Raw genomic sequence first — 14450 nt, forward strand, 5'->3', positions numbered from 1 at the left:
TCACACTGTCTTTAAAAAAAAAAAAAAAAAAAAATCTTGCATGCCATCTGATCCAAAATAGGCAGTTTGGTGTGGGATTTGCTTCCCTGAGCTACTTAATTACTTACCACCAGGCATTCACAGAAGTCATGCTGTGATGCAATAATCAGAAATGAGCTGAGGACAAGGCATAGTCAGTAATGCATGCACAAAGCCTGGAATTCTACCCTTAGCACTGTGTCAACCAGTCAAGGTGGTACCTGCTTGTACTCAGCACTGGGAAGGTGGAGACAGGAACATCAGAAATCAGAAATCCAAAGGTCGGGCTGAGCTACATAAGACTGTGCCAAAAAAGAGAAGAAGCCTTTTTCCTTAGCCCTAGCTGCGTCTGCACATGCCCCTCCCCCTGAGTTAGTTCTGACCACCTAGGGTGGTTCTGTGGGGTCACAGCTTTGATTTACCTACCCAGATTTCACAAGCCAAATGATGTTGCACAGTTACTTTGTCTCCCTCGATGATTTCTTCTGTTACCTTATTTATTAGGTTCAGTGTCTGGGTCCTGGCAGCCCTGAGAAGTCAGCCTTGGCCACCTGTTCTCAGCAGGCCAGTTAAACAAATGAGTCATAGTGAAAAGCAGAAAAAGAAATTCATTCAGTATGGCCACATTGAGAAGAGGAATAAATAAAGAGGTCACTGGGGCCCCCCAAGTCCATGTCCTAGGGTTCTGATGTGAAATTTAGGTTTAAATAGAGGTCCAAGTTTGAGAGGTACACACCTTTAATTCCAGCACTCTGGAGGCAGTGGCAGGTGCTCTGTGAGTTCCAGGCCAGCTTGATGTATGTAGTAAGTTCTACTAGGCCAGCCAGGGCTACATAGTGAGGCCAGGCCCAAGATATGCTTAACTAAGCAAGACTGGTTGAGATATGGTCCACCTCTAGACTGGAGTTTCTCCGTCTTCCCAGGAAGCAGCCATTTTTGATAAAATAATCACCCAGAGGCTTAATATTAATTACAAACTGTTTGGTCTATGGCTCAGACTTATTGCTGACTAGCTATTACATCTTAAATTAACCCATTTCTATTAATCTATATATTGCCACATGGTGTTACCACTGGTCTGCTGGCATCTTGCTCCTTGGGTGGCTTGATGACATCTGCCCCTGACTCTGCCAAAGCAGCTTTATTTATTAACCAATGGGAGCAACACATACGGGGTTGGGGATTTAGCTCAGTGGTAGAGCGATTGCTTAGGAAGCAAAAGGCCCTGGGTTCAGTCCTCAGCTCAAAAAAAAAAAAAAATCACATTATACAGAAAGACCATCCCACAGCACCCACCCATCATCATTCTCTATGAAGGCACAAGACACCCCAAGACCAAATTCTCCACACAAAGGAGATTTGCCCCAGAGGAACAAAGGGCAGGGAATAAGAGACAAAGACAGGAGATAGAGGATGAGGGGGAAGGGGAAAAGGACAGGAAGTGGGGGAAGGGATGTTTTTCCTGGGTGGGGGTGGCAAAGGACTGCCTCTGAGTAGAGAGGAGACAAACACCGCCCACAGACAAATGGCAGTTTATAAAGGTAAAAGGGAAATTCCATGTTAGGATGAGGTACTAAATTTTGATTGGGCATGTTAATTAGGGCAGCCAAAGGGGCCTTTTGATTGCTGGACTTCAATACTTTGATAGCTGGACACTGGTGGTCAGCCACAGGAGGAGGAAGTGGCCAAATAAGGGAATAGACCTTGGTGACTAGCTTCAGGAATGTAATCTGTTTTTAGCAAGGCAGAGGGAATGGAGAAGGGCAAAGCCTTCCAGAGCCATGTTTGCTGTGCTCAAGCTGGCTAAGAGTCCCTTCAGTCTAGTTCAGTTATCAGAAAGTTTCTCCTGGCTAGCTCCAGACTTCAGTTTCTCCCTTTTCTCAACATGGAATTTCTAGGGAAATCCCAATTTCTTGGAGTGTATAGTCTGATAGCCAAAGGGAGGGGCATGGTGTCTCTTTATTTTCACTCCTGCCAGGATGGTGACAGTCCCTGTGTGAAGTGGGGGTGACTGTGCCTTTATCATTAGACTGCTGGATGCTGAGGTGACCGCGGTTAGTGCTTAGACCAGGGTGGACTCCATTAGGGTTTCTTTTTGTTCAGCTTTACTTGTCTTTCCATCTGGTCACTAAACCGGTGTTGGTTAAGTGCCTGTTGTGTGCTAGGTAGGGGATCCCTAAGGCTGAGAAGCTTAGTGTTAGGGGCTCAAAACTCATGTTGGTTAAGTGCCTGTTGTGTGCTAGGTAGGGGATCCCTAAGGCTGAGAAGCTTAGTGTTAGGGGCTCAAAACTCATGCCCCAGAGGCCTTCAGAGTGGCAGGAAAGCCCAGCTCCTTGTGTTTGCTTTGCTGACCAGGGAGGCTGTGGGCTTCTCACTTCTCGTCGGTTATAAATTAGAACTGAGAGACCAGTTGCCTGCTGTGCACTAGAGCGGCAGACAGGCAGAATAGGCACAGGCACCATCTCTGCAGAGGGCTGTGCTGGACCCTGCAGGTGTGGGGTTCTAGTGCACAGCTAGACGCCGAGGAGTGAGGCTAGAACATATGAAGCCACATGTATGTCCTCAGCAGAGCCACTGTCTCCTTATTCTTAATCTAGTTCACCTTTTAAATAATAAATATATAGATAAAATGTGGTTAGCATGTAAGGAAGGGCAGATAATCCTAAGGAAAAATAGTTTAGAAGTCCTGGGCTGTAGCTCAGTGGTAGCCTACTTGCCTAGCATGTACAAGGTCCTGACTCAGTCCCTACCATTCACTGCCCCTCTCCACAAAGAACACCTTCGTGAAGACCACAGCACTCTAGTCTCTACTTTTTAAATTTTTCTATTCCTATTATTGTTATTTAGAACAAGCAGTTTTGACTGAAAATAGATAAAAAATAATATTTTTATTATTTTAATTTGAGACAGTTCTCTCTATTATGTTGGTCTGGTTGTCCTGGAACTAGGCTGGCCTCAAACTCAGAGATTCACCTGCCTCTGCCTCCCAAGTACTGGGATTAATGACGTGTGCCACCATGTCCTGCAGATAAAAATACTATTTGAGCAGTGCGGTGGTGCATGCCTTTAATCCTAACACTCTGGGAGGCAGAGGCAGGTGGATCTCTGTGAGTTCGAGGCCAGCCTGGCCTACAAAGTGAGTTCCAGGAGAGGCACCAAAACTACACGGAGAAACCCTATCTCAAAAAGACCACCACCACAACAAAACTATTTGAAGAATCTTAAATTATTTTTCTACTATCCTTAATGTGTCTTCTGGCAAATCTTTATGGGGTCTCTGTAGCCTAGGCTAGCCTTGGAATTCAGCTGAGGATACCCCTAACTTCTGGTCATCCTACCACCATTGCCCAGTGCTGGGTTCCCAGGTTTACATTCCACGCTGGTGTCAGACAGTGCTGAGAAGCCAGCCCCAGGCTTCCTGCATACTAAACAAGTGCTCTTCAATTGAGCCTCATTCCCAGATAATTTCCTTTTCTAGTTTTAGGCTGCAATATAAATTATTATTTATGATGTTAATTAGGTTAAGATTATCCTTCATTGTGTTCAGTATAGAATACTTTGTTAGTACTTTTTTCACAAATCCATAGTAGTCAAGATTCTTTATTTTTTAAATGTAATTTTTCAGTTTATGTGTAATGTATGTATATTTGTTTGGTGTTTCCATATGCATGTGGCTACCCTTGGAGGCCAGAAGAGGACACTGGACCCCCTGGAACTGGGGTTGCAGATGGTTGTGTACCACCTGATGTGGGTGCTGGGAACCAAACTCAGTTTTAACTGCTGAGCTGTCTCTCTAGCCTCTGAGATTCTTTCTTAAGCTATTCTCACCTCCTGCCTCTTGACCTTATAAAATACAGCTTACATACAGTCAAATGTGTGAGTGTTTTCAGGGTTACACTCAGGAGCCACTGCTGTCAACTTTCCCCACATCCACCTCTGGTAACTGTCGATTTCTGTCTCTGTGGGCCAGTTTTACCTGTGGTTGAACTTTGTGTGTACAGAGTCCTGAAGTGTGAGCTTCTCTGTGCTTGAGGCTAGAGATGTGGGTGTTGGTGGAGCATTGTGCACTTGCTCTTGGGTTGTTGCTGGAGTAGTGTTCCATTGGAGGAGTCCCTGCTCTCTTACAGATGGTCTCTGGGTTGCTTCTAGTTGTTGTCTATGGCGAAGCTGCTGTGAATATTTGTGTGCCTGTTCTTTTGTAGACACTTGGAACTTCTCTTGAGAGTTTACATAGAGATAGAGTGGCGAGGTCAAAGGGAAAATTAAGTAACTTGCAGGAGACAGCTAAACATTTCCAGTGAGGTTCTATGTATCTGTGTGTACACATGTGTACAGGTGAGCATGCAGGTGTGTACAGGTGGGTGCAGAGGCCCGAGGCCAATGTTGGGTGTCTGCTTTACTCTTTCTCCTCCAGTTTACATACCCCACACTGTCAGATGGGAGTTCTAACAGGAAGTTTTCTTTTTTCCTGTGTCTTCCTTTCTGTTACTAGGATTAGGGAAAAGTGAGGTTAGGTTTGAGTGTTTTAGTTTGCTTCTTTGTTGCTGTGATAACATCACAACCAAAATCAACTTGGGGAGGAAAGGGTTTATTTCAGCTGACAGGTCCATCATCCAGGATAACCTAGGGCAGGAGCTGAAATAGGAACTGAAGTAGAAACCATGGAGGGGCTTGCTTAGTTACCCTTCTTACACAGCCCAAGCTCCTTGACCCTTCCAGTGGGCCTGGCCCTTCCACAGCAGTTAGCAGTTAAGAAAATGTCTCAGATAACACAGGCCAACCTGATGGGGACAATTCTTCAGTTGAGGTTCCTCTTCCCAAGTGATTCTAGGTTTATTTCAAGTTGACAGCTGAAGCTAACAGACAAAGGGCACAGAATTGGATTGTCCTTCTGGCAAAAGGAACTTGGGAGGACTGAAGTAAAACTTAAGCCAGTTCGGGGAAAACAAAGGATGTTCTAGGGAAAACAAAGGATGTTCTTTTAAGGTCTTTTTGGGGGTAGGTTGTGTGTGTGTATGTTGTGTGTGTTGTGCCATAAGATGTGTAAGATGTGTGTATGTGTGTGTGTGTATGTGTGTGTGTTGTGCCATAAGGAGGAAGTGGGTCCAAGGTCAGTTGACATTATCAAGTTAGACTAAGAGACACTGTGTTCTTTGTGGTTTGGGTTACAACAGGTGTTTGGAAAGTCCCAAGGACATTGTTGGATAAGGGGCTTCTTACATTCCACAGAATATTGAACCTGATTAGTATATGACTTATGGGACATGACAGTAGTCAGGCAGCCCTGGGCCTGAACACAGGGAAGCTGGATGTGTTTTTTCACTGCCCTCAGCTTTTCCTTTGAGACCTTTGTTACCTGGAAGGCTTGTTTGCAGGAGGGTCAGGCTCCCACTTTGATACTTTTCTGTATTAATAGACATTACTATTATATTATGGTTCTTAGCAGTATAGGACTATGATGATGACTCTACATCTTTTTCAACAAGTAGTGTTGTTATTTCCAATTTCAGCGTTTCTAAGTGGATGTGCTTCTTCATTGTGAGTTTAATTTGCATTTCTCTTTTTTTCGTATTTATTTATTTGGTTTTTCGAGACAGGATTTCTCTGTGTAGCTTTTGTGCCTTTTCCTGGAACTCACTTGGTAGCCCAGGCTGGTCTCGAACTCACAGAGATCCGCCTGCCTCTGCCTCCCGAGTGCTGGGATTAAAGGTGTGCGCTGCCGCCGCCGCCGCCGCCACCACCACCACCACCACCACCACCCACCACCCACCACCCCCCCACTCTGTATTTCTTTTTTATGATCTATAGGCCATTTATTTTCTTTGGCCAACTATCTTCAAGTATTTTGCCCTTGATTCCATTTTTTAAAATTAGGGTGGTAGTGGTGGTGATGCATGGATGCAGAGGCAAGCAGATCTCTGAGTTCAAGGCCAGCTTTTTTTTTAAAAAAAAAAAAAAAAAAAAAACCAAAAAGACCTTGTTTCTTATAAAGAAAGGCTCAGCTTTCTTTTTTGGGTTTTGTTTTTTTTGTTTGTTTGTTTGTTTGTTTGTTTGTTTTTGGTTTTTCCAGATAGGGTTTCTCTGTGTAGCTTTGGAGTCTGTCTTGGAACTCCTTTTGTAGACCAGGTTGGCCTTGAACTCAGAAATCTGCCTGCCTCTGCCTCCCGATTGCTGGGATTAAAGGTGTGTGCCACCACTGCCTGGCAAGGCTCAGCTCTCTAATCCGTGGGGTTCAGCCTCATGTAGAGCTGGGTGGCTGAACGTCAAGGTAGCTAAAAAATAGTAATGGTAAAACGTTTCTAAAGTGTACAGTGAGCAAATATTGATTCAGAATCAAGCCAGGCTGACTGAGGTGTTCCTGGCGGCCCTTGCTTGCGCTGTGTAGCCCCACTGCATCTTTGGTTTACAGCAGAGTGGTTTCCACTGTGCATGCCTCTCTCTATGCAGTAGAACCAGCTGCCTGGAGCACCTCTCGGATTGCAGGGTTTTGCTGCACATACCGTTCTCTTCTCTCCCAGACATTCTGTTAAATTATAGAAAACAAGGACTTTAGAAGTATTCCGCTGCCATCCTCTGCACAATCTTTGGATTGTGTTGTGGTAAAATAACTTGATTTTAAAAATTGCTGACTTGTGTTTGTTTAAACAAACAAACAAAATCTTTGAATGAGTTTTGCCTTGAGATTAGGACAGAATTGACAGTTTCTGAAATGACTTTAAGCATATTTATGCCATTTTGTACTACATATATATGTAAAATGGCATGTGTACTCAGGAATGATGACTGTAAAATCAAAATGTTGATGAGCTCTGAAAAAATCTTGAAGATGCTTTATGTCCTGCATTAACAGAGATCCACCCAAAAATTCATTCTTTATGTGAAAGTAAGCAAGCACATCCATCTGATAGGCAACCATGGCTTAGCCTTTAATGGAAAGTGTATATACATGCCAAATAACTGCTTAAAAATCATTTCCTCCTGATTCACCAGCACATATTTGATTTGCATGCCTATTTATACACCCATGACTGATGTAGGTTAATATAAAAAATTCTGTGGGCAAAGAGGTCTCAGGTGGAAAAAGTTTAACAAGGTGTGAAGTAAAGTTTGTTGAATATGCTCCTTTGGGCAAGTGTTTGTCTTAGAATGAGGCAAATATTGAGGCAAATCCCTTCTGAAATTACTTAAATAGAAAAATAAGAATTGTTAAAATTCCTGGCTTGTAACCCTAGATGAGTATCCATCTGCCTAAAGTGCCTGTTCTGTAGCTTCTCCCTGGGTCAGCACTGACCATTGGGCCTGCTGGGCATGGGACCTTCTAGTGATATAATCTGACCACACTGCCCTGTCCTACTATGTCTGACCTGAGTCAGTGTTATAGTGAGAGTTTTATTGCTGTGATTAATACCATGACCAAAAACAACTTGGGGAGAAAAGGGTTTCTTTAGCTGAAAACTCAGGTTAAATTATATCACTGAGAGAAGTCAGGACAGGAACCTGGAGGCAGGAACTGAGACAGAGACCATGGAGGAGCTCTGCTTGTAGCTTGCTCCTGTGGTTTATTCAGCCTGCTTTCTTATACAACTGAGGACCATATGCCTAGGGATGGCACCACCCACAGTGAGGTAGGCCTTCTGCATTAATCCTCAATCAAGAAAATGCCTCCACAGACTTGCCTACAGGCCAGTCTGAATAAGGCAACTCCTCAGTGGAGATTGTCTTTCCAGATAAGTCTACATTTATATCAGTTAAAAACCAACCAACATATTCATCTTTTAGGATGTTCTTTTTTTTTTTTTTTAAACAATCATTTCTAGCCGGGCGGTGGTGGCGCACGCCTTTAATCCCAGCACTCGGGAGGAAGAGGCAGGCGGATCTTTGTGAGTTCGAGGCCAGCCTGGGCTACCAAGTGAGTTCCAGGAAAGGAGCAAAGCTACACAGAGAAACCCTGTCTCGAAAAACCAAAAAAAAAAAAAAAAAAAAAATCATTTCTGAAAAATCTTGAATAGAGGAAGTTTTAAGTTTAACACACCCTCACCCTTGCTTTGGTTATTGATAGTTAAAATCGGTGCTGGTTACTGTGTGGAAAGGTCACAGTCACGATAGAATCCAGTGGTACTTTTAGAGCCTTATTAGGAGGGAAAGGTGGCGGGGGGTGGGGGTTGGGGGGGGGTAGCCAGGCCTGGTGGGGGAGGAAAGCGTGCAGAGCAGAGAGCAAAAGACACACAGAGAGAGTGGGGGAGAGTGGGGGTCCACATTCGGCTTTTTAAGGCACAGATTGTGTGACCACGTAGTTGCCAGCACCCGCTGATGATGTAAGAGGTAAGACACAGGACCCCGAGCTGCGCATGTACAGGATCCTAATAGTTATACTCAGAGATCAGGTTCTCTTTGGGTAGACTCCACAATATTTCATGTATAGGATTGTTACTCTTAGGACTAGTACCACTCAACTGGTACTTCATAGCCAGGAGCTTGATGGGAGGGGACTGACTGCATGGGTAACCAGGCTTAAGTCCCAGACATGCTCCCTAAAATAACAGTCTAACTGGACTGTGTGTGTGTTGGTAATGGAGCCACAGGCATTTTGCTGCTCAGTAGCACTGGACTATACCTTACCTGAAACTAAGGTCTTGTTTGCTTTTGAGACAAGGTCTTTGTCTCCCAGACTGGCCTTGGACCTATGTAGCTAAGGATAACTTTGAACTACTGTTCTTCCTGATTCCACTTTTCTGGTTTTCAAAACAAGGATTTTCTGTGTAACAGCCCTAGCTATTCTAGAACTCAAACTGCGTAGACTAGTCTGGCCTCTGATTTACAGGTCCGCCTGCCTCTGCTTCCCAAGTGCTGGGATTAAAGGCATGGACCACCACTACGCAGCAGATTCCACTTTTCAAGTGTTGATATCACAGGTGTGGGACACCATGCCTAACTTTATGTGGTGCTGGAGATCAAACATGTGCACAGGCAGTGTGTCACTGAACTGCATCTCCAGCTGAAACTAGAATATGAACTGGAATTTTTCACATAGCCAGAGAGCATGTGAGACATGCTGGGCAGATCCCCCCAGTGAAGTTTCAGGGTTCCTTGCTTTAAAGGATAGGGGTCATCATTTTCTCTCTCTTTGTCAGTGGGCATAAACTTCACAGGAGTCACAGAAGCCTGAAGGAGTGGTAGCAAAGGCAACTGGCTAGAGGTATAAACACATTTCCCATTGAGAGACTGAGTGTTTGGTGCTTTATTTATCCTTGAGGCTGCATGGATAGATCTTGGTCAGCTGTAAGTGCTGCCAGAGCATACATTAATGGGGGAGTTGAGCACACTCAGGCAGATGGGGAAGAAAGCTTCTTTTCTATCCTCACTCACCCTAAAGGAGTATGTTTTTCCATGGTAAACTAATTCCAAGATGTTCCTTAATAAGTCTGGACATGGAGCTGGTGGTAGGGCACTCACTTGATAATGCTTGCAACCAAGATAACTGGTTTAATTCTTAGCTCCAAAGAAACCAGCAAATACAAAAAAACCAAGACTTTTTGTTGTTGCTGGAGACAGAATCTAGATTCTCAACCATATTAGGTGAGTGCTCTGTACACCCCTAGACTCCAAGACTTTTTTATTAAATGGTTGTATGTGCATGTGCCTGCATGCCTGTGCATGCTTGTAGAGGTCAGAAGGTGACTTTCAGGAGTTAGTTCTTTCCTTCTACAATGTAGATCTCAGGAATTGAACTCAGGTTGTCAGGCTTGGTAGCAGGTGCCTTTACCTGCTAATCCATTGTTTAATGGATAGGTGGTGGTGTCACATGCTTTTAATCCCAGCACTTGGGAAGCAGAGGCAGCAAATCTCTGTGAGTTCGAGGCCAGCCTGGCTTGGAGCTAGAATAGTCTATGAGGCTGGATCATCTCAGCTAGCTATCTCAAAATTGTCCTGAGCAGTTTGTAGTCCAAAGCTGATCTTTGGGTGATGTTTGTCAGCTTAGTGGTATTATTATTGTCCATGTGGAATCGTTGTTGTGGGACCCCATCATCTTTCTGGAGACTTCACATTCACTGTTAGGCCTGGTCATGATTCCCTGCAAAAAACTGATAGAGACTCCAGCACAAAAACATGTATAGGCAGCTAAATGAAACCTTTTTTTTTTTTTTTTTAAAGAATTAGTTAGTACTCTATATGACCATTAATTTCAAGACAAAAGTTTAAAAATATATATATCATATATATCTTATAAATTTTGATATAAATTCATACCTTAAGAAAAGCTTAAAGAATCAAAATAGAATCAAAGAATTGAGATTAGTGGCAATCTGACATGATACTGAGATTTTGCATTTTCCTTTTAAGAAACATGCTTGGATTTAGAGAAGGAGAGAGGCATACTCAAACTCCAAAGCCAGCTTTAATTTTTAATTGAACTGGGACTACATAAAGACCATTTGTGTTAAGTGTTTGTAGAAAAGAGCAGAAACAAATATTTAGGAAGACTTATGAAATTTTATATGTGATACACCAGTAGGCCAATTTACTTGTTTTCTTGGAACATTTCTTTCTGGATGATTTTTCTCTTTTCTTCAGATGTCTCATTTCTCCAGTGTTCTTCAGATTCCTTAGCCTTCATTCTCCTGAAAAACAAAAGCAAAAACCTTTCCCCAAGACTAACTTTGGGGAGGTTCCCTTTTGGCAAGCTATATCTGATTAAATGAAAAGCATTTGTTAGTTGTATAAGTTAATTTAAATTGGATGATCATGCTGGTTGATGAACTATCACCTCCTCTAATTAAGAGGTCTCTCTTGTTTAAATTGAACCTTTATCAATTTTGATTGTATTCATAGCTTTATTTCTCCTGCAGAAACAAAAGCAAAACCTCATCCCCAATGTAACACATACCCTGGTTTCCATTCTGAGGTCAGCATATCTTTAAAGTATATAGGCTGATTTAATTCTGTAGTTTTTTTCTATTATCCAATGTCTCTCTGCAGCTGCTGTTGTTCCTCATTAGGACTGAAAAAATTCAAAGTTAATAGAGCATTATGTAATCTCTTTCTGGGGGGTTTTGTTGCCCCTTTCTGTTTATTTAGCATATCCTTTAGAGTTCGATTTGATCTTTCTATGTCTATAATTTTCCTTGGTTATGATAAAAGATAAATTAGATATGAAACTTTAGATTCACAAATATAGGATAGAATATTTTCTTTAATTTTGCCAAATACAAATAGACTAGATATTGTAACTGTAATCCTTACTTGATAATTGTTCTAGTATATGTCATTTTACTGTGTTAAAGTTAAAACCTTCCTTTTTGATTAGATAGAAAAGGGGAGGTGCTGTAGAATGTTCTGTATGTTGTGAATGTGTGTTGCTCTGATTGGTTGCTGATTGGCCAGTAGCCAGGCAGAAAGTATAGGCAGAGTAAGCAGACAAGGAGAATTCTGGGAAGAGGAAAAGCAGAGTCAAGAGTCTTCAGCCAGACACAGAGGAAGCAAAACAACAAGGCAGAACTGAGAAAAGGTACCAAGCCATGTGGCTAAATGTAGCTACTGTTTTCCTGGTCCTGCCTGACCCACGATCAGGACAAATCTCTCTAACCCGCCAGTCCCACAGCCACTCAGACCCAACCAAGTAAACACACAGAGACTTTTATTACTTATAAACTGTATTGCCATGGCAGGCTTCTTGCTAGCTGTTATTATATTTTAAATTAACCCATTTCTGTTAGTCTATAAGTTGCCATGTGGCTCGTGGTTTACCAGTACCTTACATCTTGCTAGTCATTGCGGCGGCTGGCAGCGTCTCTCTGCCTCAGCCTTTCACCTCCCAGAATTCTTCTCCTTGTCCCGCCTACCCTATCCTTCCTACCTGGCTACTGGCCAATCAGAGTTTTATTTATCAATCAATCATCCACAGCAGCTGAACATAAATAAGAATTATGGGTTAATTTAAGTGTAAGAGCTAGTCAGTAACAAACCTGAGCTAATGGCAAAGCAGTTATAATTAATATAAGCTTCTGCAGGGGGCCTGGCAGACCAGAGAAAAACTTCCAGCTACACAAAAAAATTTGCAATTTCCAAAGATTAGAAAGTACACACAGGTTTCAGTGTGTGGAAAGGGCCCCTTTCAGGCATCTTCATAAAGTGTTTCACATCTTAGTAGGGATTTAGCTTTGAATAAACATTGTTAGCCTGCAAGCTTGTTTTTCAAAATGTTGCTCTTTTGAATATATAATATGTAACCCAAAGTTCAAAAGCTATAAAAAGGCATAAATCTCTCTCTCTCTTTTTTTTTTTTTTTTTTTTTTTTTTGGTTTTTTTCGAGAGAGAGTTTCTCTGTGTAGCTTTGCGCCTTTCCTGGAACTCGCTTTGTAGACCAGGCTGGCCTCGAACTCACAGAGATCCACCTGCCTCTGCCTCCCGAGTGCCGCCCGGCTGCATAAATCTCTCTTACTCATTTTTGTTTCGTGTCCAGTCGCCTGCTCTAAAGGTGTCCACTGCTGACTAGATTTTTGACTTTAAAGATATCAGTAGTTGCATGTAGTTTGATCCCTGGAACCCACAAGGTGGCAGGGGAGAATGGACTCCAGAGAGAAGTTCTCTGCCACACATACAAAACAAAGAAATGAATAAAAAGTCTCAAACTTTAAAATGGCATTTCTGTAATTTTTACAATAACATAATTGAAATTGGGTATGCTTGATGAATTTAGAGTATTCTTTTTTTTTTAAAGATTTATTTATTTATTATGGTCACAGTGTTCTGCCTGCATGAGTCCCTGCAGGCCAGAAGAGGATGCCAGATCTCATTACAGGTGGTTGTGAGCCACCATGTGGTAGTTGGGAATTGAACTCAGGACCTCTAGAAGAGCAATCAGTGCTCTTAACCGCTGAACCATCTCTCCAGCCAATAGAGTATTCTCAACAGCTTATTCCCTTGACTTGTTTGTGTTTATTGCTGCAAAAACTGTTTTAAAGTATATTAATTTACGGGTTGATTTTTCTGATGGTGCTTTGATCTGAGAAAAGTCTTCCCCAGGTCCAAGTATGAAAGGAATCCACCCCACTGGTGTGTGTGTGTGTGTGTGTGTGTGTGTGTGTGTGTGTGTATCTGCGTCTCTGTCTCAATCTGATCCATCTGAAATTCTACAATAAGGTTAAGGACTATGCAGGTCTTTAGGAATTATAAATAATGTGTCATTTTTTTCCTAAAAAATTATTTTCTAGACTTGCTGTTTTTCTTTCTTCCTTTCTTTCTTTCTTTCTTTCTTTCTTTCTTTCTTTCTTTCTTTCTTTCTTTCTTTCTTTCTTTCTTTCTTTTTTTTCAAGGGAAGGGCATTGACAATTTTTCACTCCTTGGTGCTTTTCTGTAGAAAACTTGGAAAAACTTGGGAAGAAATAAAAAAGATCCACAAGACATAGATAGCATCATATGACATACTTACAAAAGTGCGAGCACACTCCTGTACGTTAACTTGTTCTCTTGAGATTAAGGACATAGACTGAAACTGTTGAATGGTTGCTAAGAAGCATATTAAACATTTTGCTTTTAGACTATTCCCATACCTTTAAAATAGCAAGTGACCTGAGTATTAGGTTTATTTTTAATTTGAAAAATAATAGTGTTTGTGCACGGACATGCGTGCATATGATGTGTGGGGAGGTCAGAGGTCCAGTTGGTTCTTACCTTTCCACCACTATGTGTGTTCTGGGCATTTAACTGGTAATCAGGCTGCATCCTCGAGGGGTAAACACCTCTACCTGCTAAGCCATCTTAACCCCTATTTATTGAGAGACTCTCAGCTTAGGTTGGCCTTGAATTTTCTTTAGGTGAGACTGACCTTGAACACTTGATTTTCCTTCCACCTCTGCCTCCCAAGTGTTGGGAGTCTGCTCATGCCCAACTCTAGCAGGCTAAACTCACCTTGCAGTTAGTTCTAAAGTTTCTTGCAAAACCCAGCGCGACCTGTCTGGTCCAAGCTGTGACGCTCAGCGGTGTGGGCCGCGCAGCGCCCCCTGGTGGTGGGTGGCGGCGGGGGAGGCGGGAGTTCCCAGCCTGTGGTGGAGGCTGGCGCCGGCCTGTCCCCAATTCCTTCATCATGCGCGCCTGGGTCGTGCGGGCTGGTGGGTTTTGAGCTGGCCCTGTGTACTCTGAGCTAGCTGAATCGCCGCATTTGTAAAACAGCTGGCCACGAGTGCCTGTATGTCTGGTTGCTTCCTTTGCCGGACAGCTGGCCCTAGTTGCGTGTGCTCGTGGGCCAGGTCTCTCTTTTTGCAGGGCATCTGACCCCTGGTCGCGCGTGCCCGTGGGTCTGGCCTCTTTTAAAGGACACTGGCCCCTGGCCACCCCGGGGACGGCCCAGAGTTTGAACTTCCGGGGCTGGCTCTCAGTCTGCTGCTTGTCACCCGCCAGGGCGTCTCCGTGCCCATGCATGGGCGAGGCTCTTT

The 14450-nt window shown here is 43.1% G+C and overlaps 1 protein-coding gene across 8 annotated transcripts in view; it reads left to right on the top strand.

The window, feature by feature from the left end:
- Cdc14b (cell division cycle 14B) overlaps positions 1–14450 on the top strand; it is a 94919-nt gene that overhangs the window by 18306 nt on the left and 62163 nt on the right. The window lies entirely within an intron of this gene.

The sequence above is a fragment of the Peromyscus leucopus genome, chromosome 5 (assembly GCF_004664715.2).
Source record: "Peromyscus leucopus breed LL Stock chromosome 5, UCI_PerLeu_2.1, whole genome shotgun sequence".
Classification (NCBI taxonomy): Eukaryota; Metazoa; Chordata; class Mammalia; order Rodentia; family Cricetidae; genus Peromyscus; species Peromyscus leucopus.